Genomic DNA, 21,028 nt, shown 5'->3' on the forward strand with positions numbered 1-21,028 from the left:
GTGAATGCCCTCATGCCGGGACTGGCTGGGATGCCTGCCATGCCCGGTATGCCGCCCGTCCCAAGGGGCCCAATGGGTCTCCCGGGCTTGCCCGAGATGCCCCCTCCACCGTTGCCACCAGCGGGATTCCCAGCCATGCCTCCCATGCCAGGAATGCCTCCATTTGTGCCGCCTGGAATGCCAATGGGATTCCAAGGGTAAGTCACTCATTTGTGTATCAGAACAAATGTGATTGCCTAGAAATTTCCTGTACTCTATCTTGTCATTAATTTTTGGCATGTATTTATTTTCTAAGTTTGTTTGGAGTGATATCAGCAACAGTTATTGAACAATTGTCATATTCCTTCCTCCAGTTTCTAGGCAAAATTGACCTTCTTGTGAGAAATAGCCACATGATTACATTCACCCTAAGAGCCTGTAGAATTCTGAGAAGAAAGATTAACTTTCTCTATCAATCACATATTTTTTATTGATGTAATTGATGCTATTGGTTTACAAGATCATTGGTGTTGGAGCTGATCTTGTAAAGTTTCCAAGGTACCTTGGTCTCTGCAACGGTCAGTAATTTTAATCACATCTTTAAGGTTTTGTAAGCAAGATGCACATTCTGATGCTCATACATTGCTCTGTTACATGCTGTTGTGAAGTATGTGTCATATTTTCTTTGTTTGAAATGACTAAAAATGGAACACAAGCACTGTGATATATTCTTTTCTCCGAATTAGCCTGCCCATGCCACCCATGCCCCCTCATTCCATGATGCCCATGGTTCCCGGTCAGCCGAGCTCCCAGGCGGCTATGTCCACCGCAGCAGCCCAGGTGCCCAGTGTGCCTGGCCTGATGACAAGGCCGAGAGCCCCGGGGATGGCGATGGGTGTGCCAGCTGGACCAACAATGCCACCAGCAGCCACCGCGGCACCTCCAGCTCCGGCGGCACCAGCTCCTGCGCCACCGGCTGCCAAACCTCTCTTCCCTAGTGCTGCTGCTGTGAGTAGTCACTGCAATCACATGGACTTGCTCTGATGTGAAATAGTTTGCAGTACATGTAATACAGTATACCATTTCACTTGATAAAATTGATGTGGAGTCCATTGAAAACTTATTGTAAAACTAGCCACAATAAACCAGTTTGATAGGACAGTCCGTATCTTTATTTTGCTGTCATATTCACTGGCAGTTTCTTCCTACCTGAGGCCTTCAGATTTTATTTCATTTTCAATGGCTTGTTTGCTGGCACACTGAATCCATGATATGACCAGGTTTGAATTTTCGCCAATACGTGTGATTGCTGTCATTGTCTTTCACAGACTGCGACCTCGGTGGCGAGCTCTCCCGGCAATACCAGCTCAAAGCCAGACCTAGCAGCTCCACCCACGGCTCCACCCAAACCAACATTCCCTGCGGCGATGGCAGCAGCTGCCCCTCCCAGACCAGCCCCAGCAGCGACCTCCTCCCCAGTCACGCCCACAGCGGAGGCAAAGCCCACCTCTCAGCTTGCCGCCCAGCGACAGTCCCCCTCGCAGTCGGCCACCAGCAGCGGAAGCGGAGGCAGCAGCAAACCGAAGTCCAGCACCATCAACACAAGTTCAAATAGTAATATTATTCATCCCGATGATGAACGCTCCTTGGTAAGTACCAGCCAGCTGTGAGGGGAAAATCCATGTTGGTCAGAATTTCAGCCCTGAGGTTTGTCAGTTTCGAATCTACTTGCACACATGTAATAAGATGCAGTGAAGAATAGTAACTGTGAATATGAAGATATTATCCTGCTCCTGTCTATTGTATGTGGTCGAACACCGCAGGTATTTGTCTTAATCCAATGAAAGCGTGAGATGGGGTTTGGTTCACTCTTAATAGTTCTAGACTTGAATGCATTCATTGGTGCTTGAGCCCAGCTGTTAAAACATAACAGACTGTCCAGTGCAAAATTGGTGCGATGAATGGTGTGTTTCAATTTATCTTTGATGATTTGCGGGTATGAAGAGTTATAAATCAGTGTTTTAGTCAGCTTCATTACTGGTGGCCAAAACACAAAAGTTTGGAAAGAAAGAGCAATTAAGAACTCATTTTAAGTTCACTGTGAGGTGGTAGCAGTTGAAGAATCATTTCACATTCACTGCCAGGTAGCTTGTTACACAAATACTTTTCATCATGGTGTAATGGATGCACTAATGGGCGTGAACTCTGCAGAGTTGTTCATTTCAGTGTTTGTCTTTTTTATGTAGGAGGAGATCCGTGCCACCAACCCCAAGTACAAGAAGACCAAACCCCCAGCCCCGCCGATATCAACCCCGCAGTCTCTCATTCCACCGGTGTCCTCGGCCCCACCCGCCTCCATGCCAACTCCTCCCCGGCCCCCTGTCCCGCCCCAGCCTAGTATGGCAGGTAACATGATGGGCCAGATGCCCCCATCAATGAGGGGCCCTATGCCAATGCCACCTCAAGGTAAGGACCCCGCCCCCTTTTGTTTCGTACCGCACCACAAGCTTCTGGTGCTTTCCTATCTCTCCCCCTCAGTCAGCAAAGGTAGAGTAGCGAGATTTCTTACATACCGTTTACTCTCGTTGCTGTGCAACATGAACAATCTTCAAAAAAGAAAAGAAATTCATGATTGCATCAGCTTATTAAACATTTGAAAGCTTATGGGAAGAATTGGAAATACAGTGTCTTATCATTGTGACTGTTGAGCCGAAGTTGAATTTAAACCAGTGCTTATTCAGTATTTCTGTTTTTTCCCCCTCAATTTTAAAGACTAGTGAATAAGTGGATGTTAGGTGCTTTAGTACTTGGATGTTACTGTTAACAGTGCCAAAAGACTAATGTAGGGAACATGTATGAGAGGGATTGTAAATAATAAGTCTCCCTTTCCACTCCTCTTGGTATGTATTCTCACTCTATTTGCATAGATCTTGAAAACATATGTTTGTGTTTTGCTGTCCCTTGCTCTATGTGAGTGAAAACTTTTTGAGAAAGTCACCCTATGGTGTTACTGACACGCCTATTTTTATCTCCTGCTGAGACATAGGTTATTTAATGTTGACTTGATCAGTACTCAGCTGGCTTTGTAGCAAGTCCAGTTATTGGTTTTGAGATAATGAGATAACACTGAATTACAGATTGGGCAGGGAATTTGTTACTTTTATAGCAAAGATTTACTGAATATAAACTCTTAGAGCGAATTGGTCAAATGTGAAGCTTACATTGCTATGTTTTTTTTCTTTCTTTGCCTATTCAGGTGGGATGGGTATGCCCCCTCAGCGAATGATGCCAATGGAACGTCCAGGTATGAATATTGTAATTCCCCTTGTAGTATTTCCTGTATTGTTTCCATGACATTAAGAGGACTAGAATACTGACAATGACAGTGACAATGACAATGACAATGACAATGGCAATGAATTTTATTTCTTAAAACGGCCCCTCCCGGGGCATGGAAGAAATACAATGAGTATAAAACACAATAAAAAAGATTAAATCTTTGGCAGTCACAACGCATAAATACATGTAATATAATATCGGCAAGATTTGACAACAAATAGAGCACACTGTGTCAACTGACACACTTCACAGTTTTGGCACTACTAAAAATGATTACCAGAGATTGTGCACATTCCATCAATCCATGGAACTTTGTTTAAAATCATTTCTACAACTTCGTTCATAATGAGCTTTATGTTTGGTTTTCCTGTGTTGTTGCCATTGCTAAGATTACAAAGATGTTTTTGTGATTTGACTGTGAATCATAACACTGTTACTTACTCCAGAGGTAGGGATGTGCATTTGGTTCCTCCCTCCACCTTTACTGAAGGTTAATTATACTTCAACCTGTGTTTGTTTTCTTGCAGGCGGGGTCCCTGGTGGTATGCCTCCAATGCCTCAGAACATGCCCCCGATGTCCCGCTTCATGCCCCCCGGCCCTTTCCCAGGCGCTCCCCAGGACATGCGGGGCATGAATGGGGGAATGCCAGGAGCGATGCCTGGGGGACGCCCACCTAACGTGCCCCCCAACCTACCCCCTCACATGATGCCCGGCGGAGGAAGAATGTACTGAGAGCCAGCAGCCGCGGAGGACGCCCTTGGTGTTTGGAGAAGTGTCTGCTAGAAGGTTGGACTTATTCTACATAGCAGTAATCCACTCCCACTTCCCTCCCATGTTAGAGCTTGCTGTGTGATCTCAAATGTGCATGGCCCTGTTGCATAGCAGACTTGTCCTGATGGTCATTGACAGAAGTACAGGTGTACCAGCTACTGTGACAACGAGCAAAATTTCCTTCAAACTTATTTCCTTTTTCTATGACAGCGTCTGTTCAAGCTATCTTGCAATCATGATAAGTCTCATTTTCCACAGGGCTGTTGTGTTAAAAGGAGATTAAACTCTAACCAGACAAGTTCTATTTTTTTTTTTCTAAAGGATGCTCAGATAGGGATGGATCAGGACTCTGTTACATAATAAGTAATGTTTATAAACACCAATGCAGCGTTTATTGCCATATTCTGAGGTGTTCAGAGTCACATGACATTTCATTTGTGTGTTTGTGTGTGTATGTGTTTTTGTGCGTTCGGTTTTAAACATTACTTTTGTGTAACTGGGTCCTTTGCTGCATCAAACACAGTTGAATTGGTGTTCTCTATTGTCTCCTGTTTCTTAAATTTGCATAGCTCAGGTGTGAAGTAATATAGGTGTTTGACCCCCTATTCCACCTTGATATGATATGATATGAAAATTTTACATTTGTACAGTGTGTCATATATGCAACAAAGTTAAGGAATGACCTTCAGAAATCTTTTGTGCAGGTTGACTCGTCAGAGTAAAAATCACATGTAAGTACAAATTTGTGCACTTACCGTGTGCTAGTGCGCAAGTTGCAGTTTTATTCAGCATTGTAAGTTTAACATACATGCTCACACATCACAAATAACAATGTCGTTTTGACTGCCAGTAATTCAATAGAGTTCACATACGTGTAAAGTTGTGTCATTGTCAGAAGCACCATATTATGTATTTAAGGAACACTACTATGCCTAGCATCTGCTAAGAAAGACAAGTTCAATTTTTCCGATTCGTTTGTTACGTGTTTGGTAAGTCAACTGTGCGTCAAACAGCCTGGATAACCTTGTGCCTCATTTTCATCTGGAGTGTACTGTAAGTACCCTTGTTGCAAGTAGGAGTCAGCTTTTGTAGCTGTGGTGTACAATATACCCCTTCCTCCAAAGGCCACCCTTCCTGAGGACTGCTATGAAATGATCCTACATCTGTGCTCTGTCTCTCACATTCTTTACATGCTTTTAAACAAGCCAGCAGAGGACAAAATGTGACATGGAGAATTTGGAAGTTTGACTGTCATTGTGAACACCCAATCTGTGCGCCCGGGGGGAAAAAAAGGAATGTGTTTACTGGAACTTGGATTATGGGTATGTGATCCAATGGCTTAACAAAGCCAATGTGAGAATTTCTTGTCAAGGGGTAAACTTTTGTGCTCCACGGCTTTAATGGAATGGGAGAGTGATACACCACAGCTCAGAGGTAGTTTTCAGGGTTTATGCATCTTAAAGGGACTGTACAGTACTGGTTGAGGTAGGGATTATGTTTTGAACATTCCTAAGTGAGATAATGAAAAGCCTCTTATGAAATATGAAAGAGCATGTAATTTTGAGAAGGATTCAACATTCATTTGATGAAAATTGGTTTTCAAATGGCTGAGATATAAAAAAAAAGTGTTAGTAATAAAAGGCGACATGCCACAACTTTATTAGGATCTCTTTCTTTCACCTTGTTTTTGGATATCTCAGCCATTTCAAAACCGATTTTCTTCGAATAAACTTTGATACCCCTTAGAACTGCATGCTCTTTGACATCTCATAGAGTGGTTTCTGAATATCTCGCAAAACGTTAAAAGCTAAATCTTCACCTCGACCAAAACTGTACACACCCTTTAAGTATGAGTGGACGATTTGTTGTTGTAAACTGCCATCATGTTTTCTGAATGATTGCCTGTCATTTCGAAGGAGATGTTCTCCTGAAAGGCTTTTTATCGTCTTTGACAAAATGATTCACACATCTTTATTTTTTCTTTGAGCAAAGATCTGTGGTAATGTGATACTTCATTGATCTTGTTCAATGGCGTAATAATGGAAACATTGGTATGGTGATAGCGGGCATCATATTGCATGAAAGTGACATAAATACCTCAGAATTGAAAGTGAGTGGATAGATTATACTGTGTTAGAAAATATTTAGGTAAGCAATATGAGTTCAAGCAAAACCTTGATAATTTCAAGCCATACTATATTGTGGCCTTTCTATCCATATGTGTTGTTGCATTTTGTTTTTAAAATATTCCCGGAGTTCTTGAAAGTTTGTTATCAACCTTTTCAAAGGCCGGATTGCCCCGTTTCTAAACTTGTAGATATGATGCCCGCTATCCTCTCAACGTCCAGATAATTTACCTTGTGTATTTTCGTGTCGGTCTGTAGTTGTAGGGATTGAACAAGAAGCCAACTAATGGTAAGTAGCTCCAGCAAAAGGTAGGGTTGTATAGTGATGTCAGAGTTCAAAGGTTGAGCTCATGAGATGCTTGGATTATAATGCAGTGAAGTGTTCACAGAGAAAGAGATAAGGAAAAGTAAATGTCAGTGTGGCAGAGGGATAAAGGTTTGTACAAGATGTGTCGCTTTGCAGATCAGAGTGCCAAATCAAAATGGTAAGCACACTTCCCTCATTTCTGGGATCAGCAACAAGTAGCAGAAGAACATGGGATAGACGGAAAGAGAGAAGAAGATAAGCTGGAAGAAAAGGGATATTATCCTTTGTAAAATGTCTTGTAAAAATGCTTCATTTATATGTATTTGTGAGAGAGATACATTATAATTACACTTTTTTTCAGAATATGTGGTAAACTTTCTACAGACAATCATTGATATGTCATGCTGTTTCCTTGATTTGCTCTTAAAACTTGTTATGTCTGTGGAACTCTTCAAAATCACAAACCCTTTCAGCCGTGAATGGTGACTGTAAATGAATTATGTTAGCCTATTACAATTTCCACACATTCTTGTCAAACTGTGTATATTTTAAACAAAACAAGATTGAAATAGCTGAAAGACTTGTTATACAGTAATTTTTGTACTCATTATACCAGTTGGAATGTTTTAGAGCAACTTACAGGGTTTTTTTTTCCCTTTTGGTCTTGTTTTGTTGTTTCTTTTGTGTTTTTGTAATTCAGAGACCACATGTATAAATCATCCAAACAGATATTCACACTAAAAATGAAAACACAATATTTGTGCATGAAACACTATATTCCTCCACATTTAACATGTGCACATAGTCTGGAGTATTCATATTTCCTTATTTTGCTATGGTATGGCAAAAGAATTTTACTCAACCCCCAACACCTTCCGTGAAAATTACTCTTCACTGGTACACAGGAGTTTGTTCTCACGTGAGTATGCTGTATATAGTAATAATTGTCTGCAAATAATGTTTTTTATTGCAAATTTATCGGCAATTTACTCAAGTTGGGTTGTCCAGTGATGTTAAAACTCTTTCAGCTTGTCTGCAATGGAATGCCTGGATTTTTTACCCCAACACATCAGGTTTGATGCTTTCTCTTTGAATATTTGTATTGTACATTAAGCAGTTTATCCAATTATGTTTCTTTGCAGAGATGTTGCTTGTATTATGGAGAATTGTGAATAAATCCATTCATTTGAACTGATAATGTGATCGATTTATTTGATACGTGAAAGAGAGAAAGTATATGTGTTGAGGATATGTGTTTTCATGTATGATGTTAGTTTGAGTTATAAAAAGAAAGAGAGTTATCAGAAAGAATATGCCCAAATTTGAAAACAAAAGGGACGAAGGAGAAGTTCCTCATTTCATTTTTATTTCGATCATTGTGATTTGGTCAGCCATCACTATTTTTCGGTGGATGTGATTATTATTTAAAGTTACTATTACTTTTATTTTTAGACGTGTGAGCAATGGGAAACACATTTTTTACCAAATTTTCACATTAACTCTGCTGCTCTGAGGCTAGCATTGCATGATAACTGTGAAAATTAAATTTGCGTGGAAACTGTGTCTTTGTGGTGTGAACAATTAGTGTGACCTGTCTCTTACTTTCCTATTGCATTTCCAGATCCGGGTATATACAGATTTTGCTGATCACTTGTGTTTCCAAAAGGCAAGTCACTTGTGAGCATAAAAGAAAATCTGTATGATTATATCATTTACTAGTTATTTCCTTAGTGTTTATATTAATGATCATTGTAATTTTTCCCCATTTTTTAATTTTGCAATAGTAGTTTGAACAAAGAACCATACACATATTGAAGTAGTAATTGTGCCCTGTATATTCTGGGAGTTTGATGTTGAAACTAAACCATGAAAATACAATACTGTGCAGCTCATTTGCTGCACAACAATTTTTAGTTTCCCTCTGTACATGATTGTATGTCCTGTAGAGCATATAAAGTAAATGTGAACATTGCAACAGAATTTGAATTTTAGAAATCATACTGCCAACTAAAACAAGTCAAAATGTGTATAGTAAATAGCAGTCCACAGTAGGATTAGTTGCACATGACCAGAAAAAGAAAGAAAGAAAAGATTGAGATTTAAACTGCAAGATTTGATTTGTATCTAAGGGTCAGAACACAAGATGACAACTGTTTTGTATTTTTTTTTTCTGCACGATTAAGCAGGGAATTATGACACTCATAACAAAATTTGAGGGCTTGAAGCTGAGGTTTCTCTGATGATTTGAAGATATTAATGATAATTAAAACTAATGGAAACAAATTATTTGTAAATGTGCTGAGAGATCTGTGGTAGACTCATACAATCCGTTGGATTATAGAATTGGTGTAGATCAGATATACAGAAGAATTGCTCTTTTAAGCCAGGTATTTCTGTTAGGATGTACACACCTGAGCCATATGCAACAAGTTTAGTTGTCTCATGGTATAAAAAAAACCAAAAAACACTTTTGTGAGACAGTTTCCCAACAAAGCCTTTTACGTGAGGTGCATCTTCATGGAAAAGTAATCTGTATGGGGCACTGTTTCTTGTTTCCCTCGGTGGTTTTAAAAATAAGTAAAACTTCTGTTGGATAGCTCTTCAAAAATAATCTTTCAGCTCTGATTGTAAGAAGAAGAATTGTATCTTGAAAGCCCATCATTCAGAAGAACTGTGTCCTAGTCAAGTTGGTTTCTAATGAATAGCCACCGTAGGATTAGCACTCATTGGTATGCTGAACACTGCTTTGTAATAACCTTTTTGGATGAAATTGTTCAATTGATTTATCTTAAAAATGGTGTCAGTCATGTTTTTAATTGACATGAATGCACATGCACACTTATGATCACAAAACATTATATTCTCATTTGACTGTGAATCACATTATTTTGTTTGATGAACTTTCAATTTTTTTTTTTCAGTTAAAAATGTATTGGCTCTCTTTCTTCACCAATCTTCAAAAATATTTGGTTACATGCTGAATATGGTATCTCACTGACGAAACTGATGCAAAGAAAATGTTTTGGCATTATTGGAAAGTCAAGATTGAGACTCGGAGAAAGTTTGCATGTTTGATAGGTGATTAGGAATTGTTTGATCCGCTGGTGAAAGAATGCCTCAAACTTTCCACACACAAAAAGAGGAGTTTTTATTTCATTATTGTGCTTTAGTGAAAAAAGAACAACAGCAGATAGAATGTTTTCTTACTGCTGTTTTGAATTTCCTCTATTCACCATTTCAGATGGTATGATAAGCAAGTTACATGACCAAGACTTTAATTTGTGCCATTGGACTACATTGAAACGTGGGGCTTTTGCACTGCTTTGATTCTGTCAATTAGAGTATTTCTATTGTTGAGATAAGAGAGTGCAAATAATGCATAGGAAATTGCTAGAGTGTAGTATCAAATTATTGGTCAAAGTCTATGTTTTTTCTTTCTTTTTTAATGGACTCATTCTGTTCATATCAGAAACCTAGATTCGCATTGTTCAGCATGTTTTTTTTTTCCTGACTTTGTTTGTCCTCCATAAGACTTTATGGACCTCCTGTTGAAGTCGAGCCCTCTTTCTCTTTGTTCCAGTCCTGTCTTTAGTAGTCTCACACACCAGTCCCCGGAGGATTTTCTGGTGGGCTGGTAAGAAGGAATGGGCAGTTGGTTCAAAGCAAACCTGCTCTTCTAAGGCAAGTCCCGTCACGCATGTGCTCAGTTTAGTAGACCTTCTTTCACAGCATATCTTAATGCTGTTGGATGGCACATGCTGTCCCCAACACACACTCTTTATCGTGGTGTGTTTGGCGAAACCCTGTAGTTGTTTTTTTCCCAGTTCTTGGACCAATGGCATCTTGTAGCCCATGTCACTTTTCTCAGAAACACAGAGCAAAAAAAAGAAGAAAAAAGACAAAGGCGAAACCCCAAAACAAAACCCAACAACAAACAACAAAAAAAAAAAAAAAGTTGAAAGCAGCTGGTATGTTGATGGCAGTTATTAATAACCTGACAATTATTACTAACTTGCCAAACCTGATAAAAATGAAAACACTATGATTTGTTTGTATAATTCATTTAAAGGCAGTGATATTTTCATGTATTGCGAAAAATAAGCCATCCAAAGGGGGCTATTGCCTGTTGAAGTTCTTCTGTGAAACTAAAGTTTATGGGGAGGTTGAACTTTTACTTCCCTTTACAAATCTGACTACAAGTTTTGCTATTGTTCCAAGCATGCACCTCTCCTTGAAGATTTAGAGATAGTGATTTTGATTGGAAGAAGGGACAGCTTGGCAGAAAAATAAAAGTGACTTGGGCTACAGGATTCCACTTATCGGATATGGCTTGCTGTCAGATCTATTCTGGTGAAAGTTCTAAGGCTGATGTGGATATTTAGAAGGCAGAAGAGTGAGGTGATATGTATGACATCAATGAAAAACGACAATGAAAACAGTGTCCCCACTATAATGTATCAAAGTCAGCAGCCAACATGAAGGCAACATTATCTTTGATTTGGATTTTAGCATATTTAGCCTGAATTAAAGTGGCAGCTAATGTAGTGAATTATTAACAATGTAATTTTCATTGTTGAAATGTCAACTTCACCAAACAAATTAATCCTGTTTTATTTCAGTGTCCATAAGCGTTGAAGTGTCTGATATTTCTTAATTCTTAGCAGTCCTAGAAGTGTGATTGCATTTTAGAAAATTAGTCCCTTAAATTCTTTGAAGCTTTGATTTTGGCATTTTGTTGGAATTCAGGGATGCAAGTTTTACATGTTTTTCTTGATTTACATTTTTTTTTTTAAATGCATAGGAAATGGATTTTTTTCTTTTTATCTGTCTTTCTCAATCTGTCTGTCTGTCTTTAGATATTTACTCTGGAGAAATGTGTGAAAACGTAAAAGAGTTGAAAACAAAATGATAGAGAAGACTAAAAATGCCCTTGAATAGTCGTAAGAAATCTGTGAATTTTGACCCTTTATGCTTGTACAAACCCTGTTTGATCTGGCTATATTGATACCAAGTCCATGTAAAACTCTTATGAAAAGTCAGGATGCGTAGTATTCTGGCATTTGTGGGTATTCGTAGATTGGAAGCGTTACTGGAAATTTTGGAAGGTTATGAGGGCTGGCTTGTACATCATGTGTGACTAAAAACTTTGTGATGACCTTAGCATACGTATCAGATTATGATTAAGTAATGTAGGATCACTGTCTCTGATAGTGATTGGAAAGTTGCAGGTTTGCAGGTGTGCAAAATTTAAATTCAAACTAACGAACAACATTGACCCAGGCAAATTGTAAACTTGTGAAGAGGCAAACACATTCTTGGAATCTTTGTTGGGCAGTATCAAAGCACATTTGATGTATAAAATTCATAGCAGTGTTGACTTTGAATAAATAAACATTTTGAGGGTCGATAACAATCTGCATGTGAAGGACATAGGAATCTATTTTTTTACTTTTTTTAATACCAGGTAGTTGGTTTTCTCTGTGTACTTCAAGAGAACAATGTTAGTCAGGGTTAAAGACTGTCCAACTAAATGACATATACATGTAGTGTATCTTGCATTCTTCAACACTTGAGAATCTAGGCAGGATGAATTGAATTTTTAATATGACTGCATGTATTAGGCTAAAGATCTCAACACACAGCTTTAATAATGCATTATTAGCACCTTGGGAGGGCTTGTTTCACTAATTGGAGCTCTCTGGGGAAATTGTGAGACTTTCTTCATTTTTGCACTTGAGAAAACCTTTTTTTTTTTTTTGGTAGCATTAGTGGTGGTGTAAAAATGTCAGGTCCGACACATTGGGTATATTTTGTCTGAGTGCATGTTTGTGTGTCTGAGTGTGTTCCTAGGTTTTCCCTTTCATATTGCAAATTAAATGACTGAGCATAATATATAAGAAAAACAAAACCTAAGTATGACATTTATTATTTTTTCATCGCTGAACTGGATGAAGTTTGAGCAAAACTTAAAGTACACATGAAATCATGCTTTTCTGAGCTTACAAATGTGCTGAAGTGACATCTAAATGTGTGTAATCTTCTGCAATATTCAAGCACACTTACATGAAGATACAGTGTTGTATTCAGCTAGAAACAATACCTTTGTAGAAGTTAAGAAAAGTTTAATGATGTATAAAGAGAAAAATATATTAGGAGGGAGGGAGGGAGAGAGGATAGAGAGAAATTGAATCCCCAGGGTAGAACTGTTTAGGAATGAAAAAGATACTGTCTCGATACTTAGTTCTATTAGATAACTAGAGGCAAAAATTTAATATAATTTGGCACTGAGGTGATTATATAAAAACAAACAAACTAGCAAGCAACCTGCTAGGAGAGATTAATATACGAAAATAAGTGTAGGACAAATGCTTCACGTGTGTTATGTCTTTTTCCCGATCTTACTCCAGCCCTCGATTATTATTATCAGGGGGAAATCTGGGAGCAAACTGCTTCAATCTCTAAAATTCCACCAGTCCGCTGGCGTTCGTCAAAGGCAAGTCCCCAGAAACTGCTCTGTGATATTGCATGTAATGCAGTTATCCAAAGATTTCACAGTACAGTCCCCATCGGGATGTCTGTACTGTTGGACTTTTTTTTCTTTAGTCGAGAAAAAGTCCCCAACATGCACCGAACAAAGATGTGTGTTTGGCGAAATGTTGCGTAGTGTAAATATTTGTATCCGTGTTGCTGTGCCGCTGTAATTTGAACCAAAGTGTTGTGCCTGTTGCCTGTTTTAACAATGTGAACCTCTACTTACGTCATCATGTGCTATGTGAACAAACAAATGAATAATAATTTCACATTGATGGTGATGAAGTGAAAAAGGAAATTGATTTTTTTTACTAAAGGGTAAATAATTTTTGTTTTTCTGGTCACTACATCATAGACTACAAAATGGGCTACCGTTGCAGTTGGCTGTTCATAACACTTTGCATTGCTGTCTGCAAAATACGGCAGTCCTATTTTGGTCATTTCATTTCAAAAAAACACTCTGCAGCTGTCCATTGGATAAACAGTTACAGTCACATACAATTCAAGATATACCTGTACATTTTGAATTCTTAAACACAGTCACAATCATCTATGGCCTCATCTATGGCCTCATCCACCTCATCATGGATACTTTTCTAATTATTTGATGGATGGATACTATTTCTAATACTCTTTCCTTTAAATTTGTTTTTAAAGGCTTATATTACTTTCATCTCTTCTTCTTCGATGACGTATATATTTACATGTATCATCAAACATGTAAATAACACTCCTTTGATGATTGTATTGCATCCACATTTAATCATATGGTTACTGATTCATTTCTTCCAACATGGACCAAGAATAAGGAAAAAAAAAAAACAACTGAAGTAATTGTGAATTGGTTTCAATGGTGAAAGACCACATAACCCTTTCTTTTGATTGATAATTATTCACATGTAGACTTTTAATGATCATGTACTAGATACTTGAATGATATTTTAATTGTGATAACTTGTAGGAGGATGCGAGTACAGTTAACAAATTGATAATGATAAACTGAACAGAGCAAGATGAGTACCAAATTTATTTACCTTGTATTACATTATCTTAGTGTTTTTATAAGGGTTTGTGGTTGCAGCATGTGTTTCTTTTTTATTTCAAATTTGGTTTCCAACATTTTTCCATTGTATGTGATTATGATTTGACGATGATGTCAGCCATCCAGATCAAATGAAAGGCATTCACTCTGAAAAGTGAAAACTCCATAACCAAACACTTGACATGGGATTTAGAATTTCCAGTCACCTAAACATCTGCACTAGATCATGTAGTTTCCTATCACCTCATGGCTTAAAAGTGATACTTTGTGCAAATAAAATTTGGATGCCCAAGACATGCGTTATTCTCCAGTGTTGCGATGCTCAGAGGGACCAAGGAGTCTAGACAACATGTGAAGAAGTGGACCAGCAGATTGCAGTTTTATGCAGAGTGGTGAAGAAATTCAAAACCTCTACATTCCTCAATTTTCCTTCTACCACATAACCTCTCTCTCTCTTATGACATCTTGCTGATCTTTTTAAAGATATCAAATTTGCATACGGTCAATCTTGCCTAAGCCAAATCTATTTGGACTGAAGAAATAGCTTCAACTAACAGAAAATTTGACTTATGAGGGATTAAAATCAATAGAATATAAAGAGAAGAGGACTGGAAGAGACCTTTGACTTTGGCAACTATTCGACTTTTGCGAGGTTGACTTAAGCAAGGTTGACTGTATTTTGTTAGTGTAAAGATGAACATTCTGCCACAGAGGATGGTTGTTGTAATGCAATGATTGATGTAGGAAATGCCACTTAGACAACATTTGATGGAGATATGGTATAGAATAAGATACCTGTAGTTTCAGCTGGAGTGTGCCTAGTTGTATGGAATGCATTCACATCATCTTACAGGGTATGCAGACTTTTTCCATTGTCTATCATAAACAGTCGTGAAGAACCTTGAGAAAACTCATGGACCAAAGAAAGATCAGTAACACCATGCACATTAAGTGCCGTCTACAATGCACTACATCTGTCCCAAAAGATCACTGCAGAGTCATGATTAAAATGTACCTTTTTTTTAGAGCCCCATGGCTCTCCTATTTGATGATTAAGTTATCAAGTGAGTTATCACCATTTGAATAAATGTTATTAGGATTCAATTTAAGAAATGGTATGTTTATAAAAGCTTGGTGATGTAGTGATTTGGTGGATGCAACTTAAAGTGTGAAAATTCAATTTATACAACTCAATCTTAAATCTGTAGAGAGGGACTTTACTTTTTTTTCAAGTCAATTTTGACAAAGAAGAGCAGCATCAAATAAGCAGTGATGAAAGTTTGGTAAAATTTAACAATTATTAAGAAAGTTACCATATGTTTAATTTGAATCTGTTCAAGATGGAGAAGAAAGGAAAGGTAAAAGAGGTTCTATGATTTATCATATCAGTAGATGTAGTCCCAGTTTAGTTTGACATGAAGTATTACAATGCAACCTGTCAATCTAGCTTTGTATAGTACAGTTTTATGTCAACTGCACAACAGTCGTTGAGGAAGAATATACCTGTTCAGTAATCAACTGTTTTTAGGATATGTGTAAACATTGACAGGGAACCTTTCAATACATAGGCAAACTTTGGTTGTAATAACAAACTTCTAGATACATGTCACACCTTTTTTTTTTTGAAGTGGTAAAACAGAATAGAAAGAAATGGAAGACAGTTAAAAAGAACTTAATTGACAGCAAAGTGACACCTCTGGCTAGTTTGGTTTGTCGTAATTTACAAACTGTAGTAGTGTTTTCAACTCTCAGTGCGTTATCCTGAATGTTCTAAGCCCTAGATTAATTGTACACCAATCATTTGGAATATGTCATGTGAGAAGAGAAGATACAAGCACAGGAAATGCTGTACAATAATGATACAATACCAGCCTTGAATTACATGTACATGTATTGCATCATTTACTCTGTAGGACCTATCATTATACCATTCATCATTATATCGATGTAGATTTTGATTCATCCAGGTAGTATGCTAAAAGCGTGTAAATTAAATCTGTTCGACTGGACTTACTTGTGAAAATCACAGAGAAAACAGTTTCGTGACTCGTCCGAGTCACTTCTTCAGCTCTGTCTGGCTGGCGAGCATTCACCCGTGGAGGGTGAATGGGCGATGTTACTGCCTTTATTGTCTGTACGTCGAGGAACATACAAGTTGGTGATCCGAAAAATTCCTCGACGTACAGACAATAAAGGCAGTAACATCGCCCATTCACCCTCCACGGGTGAATGCTCGCCAGCCAGACAGAGCTGAAGAAGTGACTCGGACGAGTCACGAAACTGTTTTCTCCGTGATTTTCACAAGTAAGTCCAGACGAACAGATTTAATTTACACGCTTTTAGCATTCATCATTATATTAATGTAAATATCACAGCTTTCATCATTCGATCTTACACCGTCAGTCGGCGCAGCTATCAGAATGATTTCCATTTTATCAGATGAAATTTGGAGTCATGAACTTAGATATTGGAGAAACCATCAAAAATAATTTGTAGGGATATGACATGGATCTTTTCCTTATGATGGAAATGGCAAATACACTGTAAGGGGATAAAAGTGATTCAAATCAAACCCAAAGGTGTGCTGAAATTTAATGTATATGTTCAGAGAAAATACAAGTTGAAGATTTTAAAAATTCATAGATATGCAGTGTATCAATAATATGTTATAATGTACAATATATAAAAAATTTCTGCATGCTAAACCTGAGTATTGTACAAACAAATAAAAATCAATTTGAAAGGAATTCCTAGTAAACTTAAAGATGAATAAAATGCATTGTACATTGTATTTCACCTTGACCTTTGACCTCTAGCCATTAGGCTGTGTTCACCTTTGACTTTGTTCTAACCAGAATAAAGACAACATGATCCAAGAGCAGGAAAAGTCGTGTCATATGTGTATTTGTAGGATGTCAATTGTATATGTCATTTTGTTTTGTGAGAGTATGGATAATTAAAACAAAAAAATCATTGAGAGTATTGATGAAATATGGAGCAATGCAATTATACCAGTTCAGAATGATACGAAGGTAACAAAAGATTTGTGGAAGAGTTCAAAAATATATCATGTTCAATACACACATTAGCAAAAAACAAAAAACAAAACAAAGTGAGTGTACATCTATACTTCGGTGAAATGTTGTGAATGTGAAGAAAACAAACTACATGTACCTGTCTCAGCAGAGCAGTTTACTACAACAGATTCTAATCTTATGCATACCGTGATTTCTAACAGTGGTTCTTGACAGCTGGAAAGCTTACCCAAATTTTGACCCACATAGCAGCAATGTATGTAAACCTGATTTAAAGTATAAAAAGAGTTTTGTGAGAGACTACATGTTGATAGAATACATGTAGCTCCTCCTATGTTAGGACAAAAGAAACGTCCATAAATTTGAATATGTTAATAAACCAGTCTATAGTACTGTGTGCGTGTTTGTTCACGTTGTAGGGTGCTTGGGCCTGCAGGTGTGTATTATGGATTAATTGTACAGTATTTTGCTGCTTGGACTATTGTTTGAGTTTATATAAATGTTAATAGATAAATAATTTTACAAAATATGTATACAATTGTGTTTAAAACAAGCTAGTCATGCATTTTTGGCCAATGGAATATATATGTTTATTTGACTCATATTTTTGGTGTCCTATGCCTTCTGCAGGAGTCTTTTTGTTGGCCTAAAATGTACCAATTTCTTTTTCCTTTTTTTGTGGAGCCAATACGTGAAATCTACACACACACACACACACACACATACATTTGTATAGTCATCCTGTTGCTTTCAATACAGAAGAAATGTCTATGTAGAAAAGTAATGCTTCTTCAGGGTCGTCATTAATCCATAACAAAGAAGACACGATACAGTATACAAGTACGATAAGTATGATAATATGCCAACGGCGGTCTGTACTTAACTGGAAAAAGAAGATGATTACAAATATTCTAACAGAGAATGGAGTCATCTTGTTTATTTTACTTAGTCATCTCATACAATTGTTATATACTGTATACATTATATATATATATATATATATATATATATATATATATATATATATATATATATATATATAATTATATTATATACACCCCATTTCCAGCATTTTTCATATTCTCAAAAATGTTTTGCAAACTCATAATTTCATCTATTGCAAATTATGTTTATTTTTTCAACTCAATTTTTGTAAAAAGAAAAAAGTTTCTGTTGGAAGTGGAAAAAAGAATGAAGGATATATGAATATATAATGTGTTCGTGTGTGTGTGTGTATGTTTGTGTCTGTTTGTACTTCTTTCTCCTCTCTGGTCTCAATTTGAATCAACGCACCACACCATTTGTCAATTTGAGTTGAGCGGGAACTGGTACTGAATGCTGGGTGAATATTTGAGAAAAGTGGTTACATTTATTATTTCAAACGTACAATGCCTCACAAAATGGTACACAGTACATGTACAAGCTGTTGATTTAATAAATATGTATATATATTATTTACAATAAATGCATATACCCCCATTTCTAGCACTCTGCACATTCTCAAAAAACAAAGTAAAACGGTGGTCCAAAAAAAGACGGACCTCTGTTTTTGGATATCTTGACCATTTCAAAAGAAATTTTCATCAAACAAACTTTGAATTCCTCTTAAAGTTGCATGCGCTTTCATATTTCATAAGAGGTTTCTCATTATGGTGTGAGCTTTTCTTCAATTTTTCTCCCTCTACAAATGAAATTTGTAAGATCGCAACTGCTGGTCTATTGTCTTGAAAAATAACAATGACAACAACGAGAAAAATGAAGAAATAATAATCTCTTGCTTTCAGGTTTCTCAGTACTAGTATCTCATAGAAATGTTGGAAACCTGAAGCCCCATCTCAACCAAAACTATACCATTCCTTTAAAGGGATGATACAGTTTCGGTTTAGATGGGGATTGAGGTTTCCAACATTTTTTTAGCATGATTTTTTTTCCCGTTTTTGAGATAATGAGAAACTTCTTATGAAATATGAAAGAGCATATAATTCTAAGGGGAATTCAAAGTTTATTTGATGAGAATTGGCTCCAAAACAAGGCAATCCTAATAAAAGGTGTGACCCACCTTAGGAATGCCTTTTTACTTTATTTTTGGACATCTTAGCCATTTCAAAACCGATTTTCATCTAATAAACTTTGAATTCTTCTGAGAAGTGTATGCTATAATTTTCAACTTTTCCTAAAGTGGTTTTTATCACATTCTCACTTCAACCAATACTAGGTCTATACCACATTGGTACCGTCCTTTAAACATAAGAAATACTCAGTGTGCACAGGTCAACAAACTTTCACGTTCGGGTCGGCCAACTATCTATGCAAAAAAGATTGTCGAAGTTTTGGTGCCCATGATACCGACGACTCCGAGTCCAACCAGTGCGATGTACGGCAATGACGTCATCTATCACTTTTGGCCATTGTGTACACGATATGATGCATCGTATCATGCATCAGGTGACCCACCAGCTCTGAGCAGCAACGAAAGGACTTACGCAACCCCTACGCACACCGCCGCGCACTGCCTGGCTTCGTGTTGATGCAGTGCAGAGCACCGGCGTGACTGAGCGAGCGGCGAGCCGAAACGTTGCACAACTAACTTGCGGTATGGTACGTGGGACTACTACTACTGTGTACTGTCAACTGTCTTGCTGCTCTGCCGACGCTGTACTCCGTGTTAGTGTAAGTAGACATAAAGTATCTATTATTAAATCATACTACGACTGTGCTCGTGTTTATATACCGGTATCTGCTAGTCGCTTTGTGCACCCTAAAACAGTGGTACGCGTATGATTTACCATACAGTTTTTGATTATGAATATAGTGGCTATAGACAGTGCAATACTGCCTGATGATGGCTGCCATTATTGTCCCATCATTGACGTAAAATCAGATAGATCTAACAGTTACAGTGCAGAGATTGAGCACTTTGAGTCGAGTGAGTAGCGACTGACGACGTTTGAGTTTGACACGTTCGCGTTCTAACCGGTTTTACGTCTCGTTCCAGAATTGAGAAGCGTGTTCACAATGCAGTGCAGTGCAGTTCGGGAAACCCACTCACAAGGGGGGCCCCTCCTTATAAGTAACCCGTCCCCCTTATAAGTAACCCCGTCCCCCTTATAAGTAACCCCCGGGGCCCCCCTTATAAGGGGTCTCCACGCTTTTTTGCAATGCAACGCGAAAATGAAAGGACTGCGGCAATTCGCTTGATTATGTCCATAAAGCTTCACAAGTTTCCTAGTTACGAAATTTGAGCAAAATCGGTTTGAGGCATCATATCTAAAATCATGGATTTAAATGCGATGTCAAACGACCCATGCGAATGCTGAAATGCGAGCGATTACTGGCGTGAGTGTCGCCAGGCGCGGCGGCGCGGCAATGCTTGAGTGCAGACGTGGCGACTGAGTGGCAGGAGTGGAGTCGCCACGTCTGCACTCAAGCATTGCCGCGCCGCCGCGCCTGGCGACACTCACGCCAGTAATCGCTCGCATTTCAGCATTCGCATGGGTCGTTTGACATCGCATTTAAATCCATGATTTTAGATATGATGCCTCAAACCGATTTTGCTCAAATTTCGTGAGTAACTAGGAAACTTGTGAAGCTTTATGGACATAATCAAGCGAATTGCCGCAGTCCTTTCATTTTCGCGTTGCATTGCAAAAAAGCGTGGAGACTCCTTATAAGGGGTGCCCCGGGGGTTACTTATAAGGGGGACGGGGTTACTTATAAGGGGGACGGGTTACTTATAAGGAGGGGCCCCCCTTGTGAGTGGGTTTCCCGAACTGAGTGTCATTACTTTCTAGACTAGTCACAAAAATATGTCTGGAGGAGTTGTAGTGTATAAACACCAGGGGGCTGCAGCTGCTGCTCAACTTGTTTGTGTTAGTGCACTACATAGTAATAGACCAA

At 38.1% G+C, this 21,028-nt stretch overlaps 1 long non-coding RNA gene across 1 annotated transcript; it reads left to right on the top strand.

Annotated features, from left to right (window-relative positions):
- The first annotated feature begins 2,331 nt into the window (after positions 1 to 2,331).
- LOC139742012 (uncharacterized) lies at positions 2,332 to 3,960 on the top strand. The gene is made up of 3 exons (XR_011711656.1): positions 2,332 to 2,445; positions 3,236 to 3,283; positions 3,846 to 3,960. It is a non-coding gene; the product is annotated as an uncharacterized lncRNA (long non-coding RNA).
- Positions 3,961 to 21,028: the final 17,068 nt, after the last annotated feature.

The sequence above is a fragment of the Diadema antillarum genome, unplaced genomic scaffold (assembly GCF_040938485.1).
Source record: "Diadema antillarum isolate AM-2024a unplaced genomic scaffold, OU_Dant_1.0 seq00000973_RagTag, whole genome shotgun sequence".
Taxonomy (NCBI): Eukaryota; Metazoa; Echinodermata; class Echinoidea; order Diadematoida; family Diadematidae; genus Diadema; species Diadema antillarum.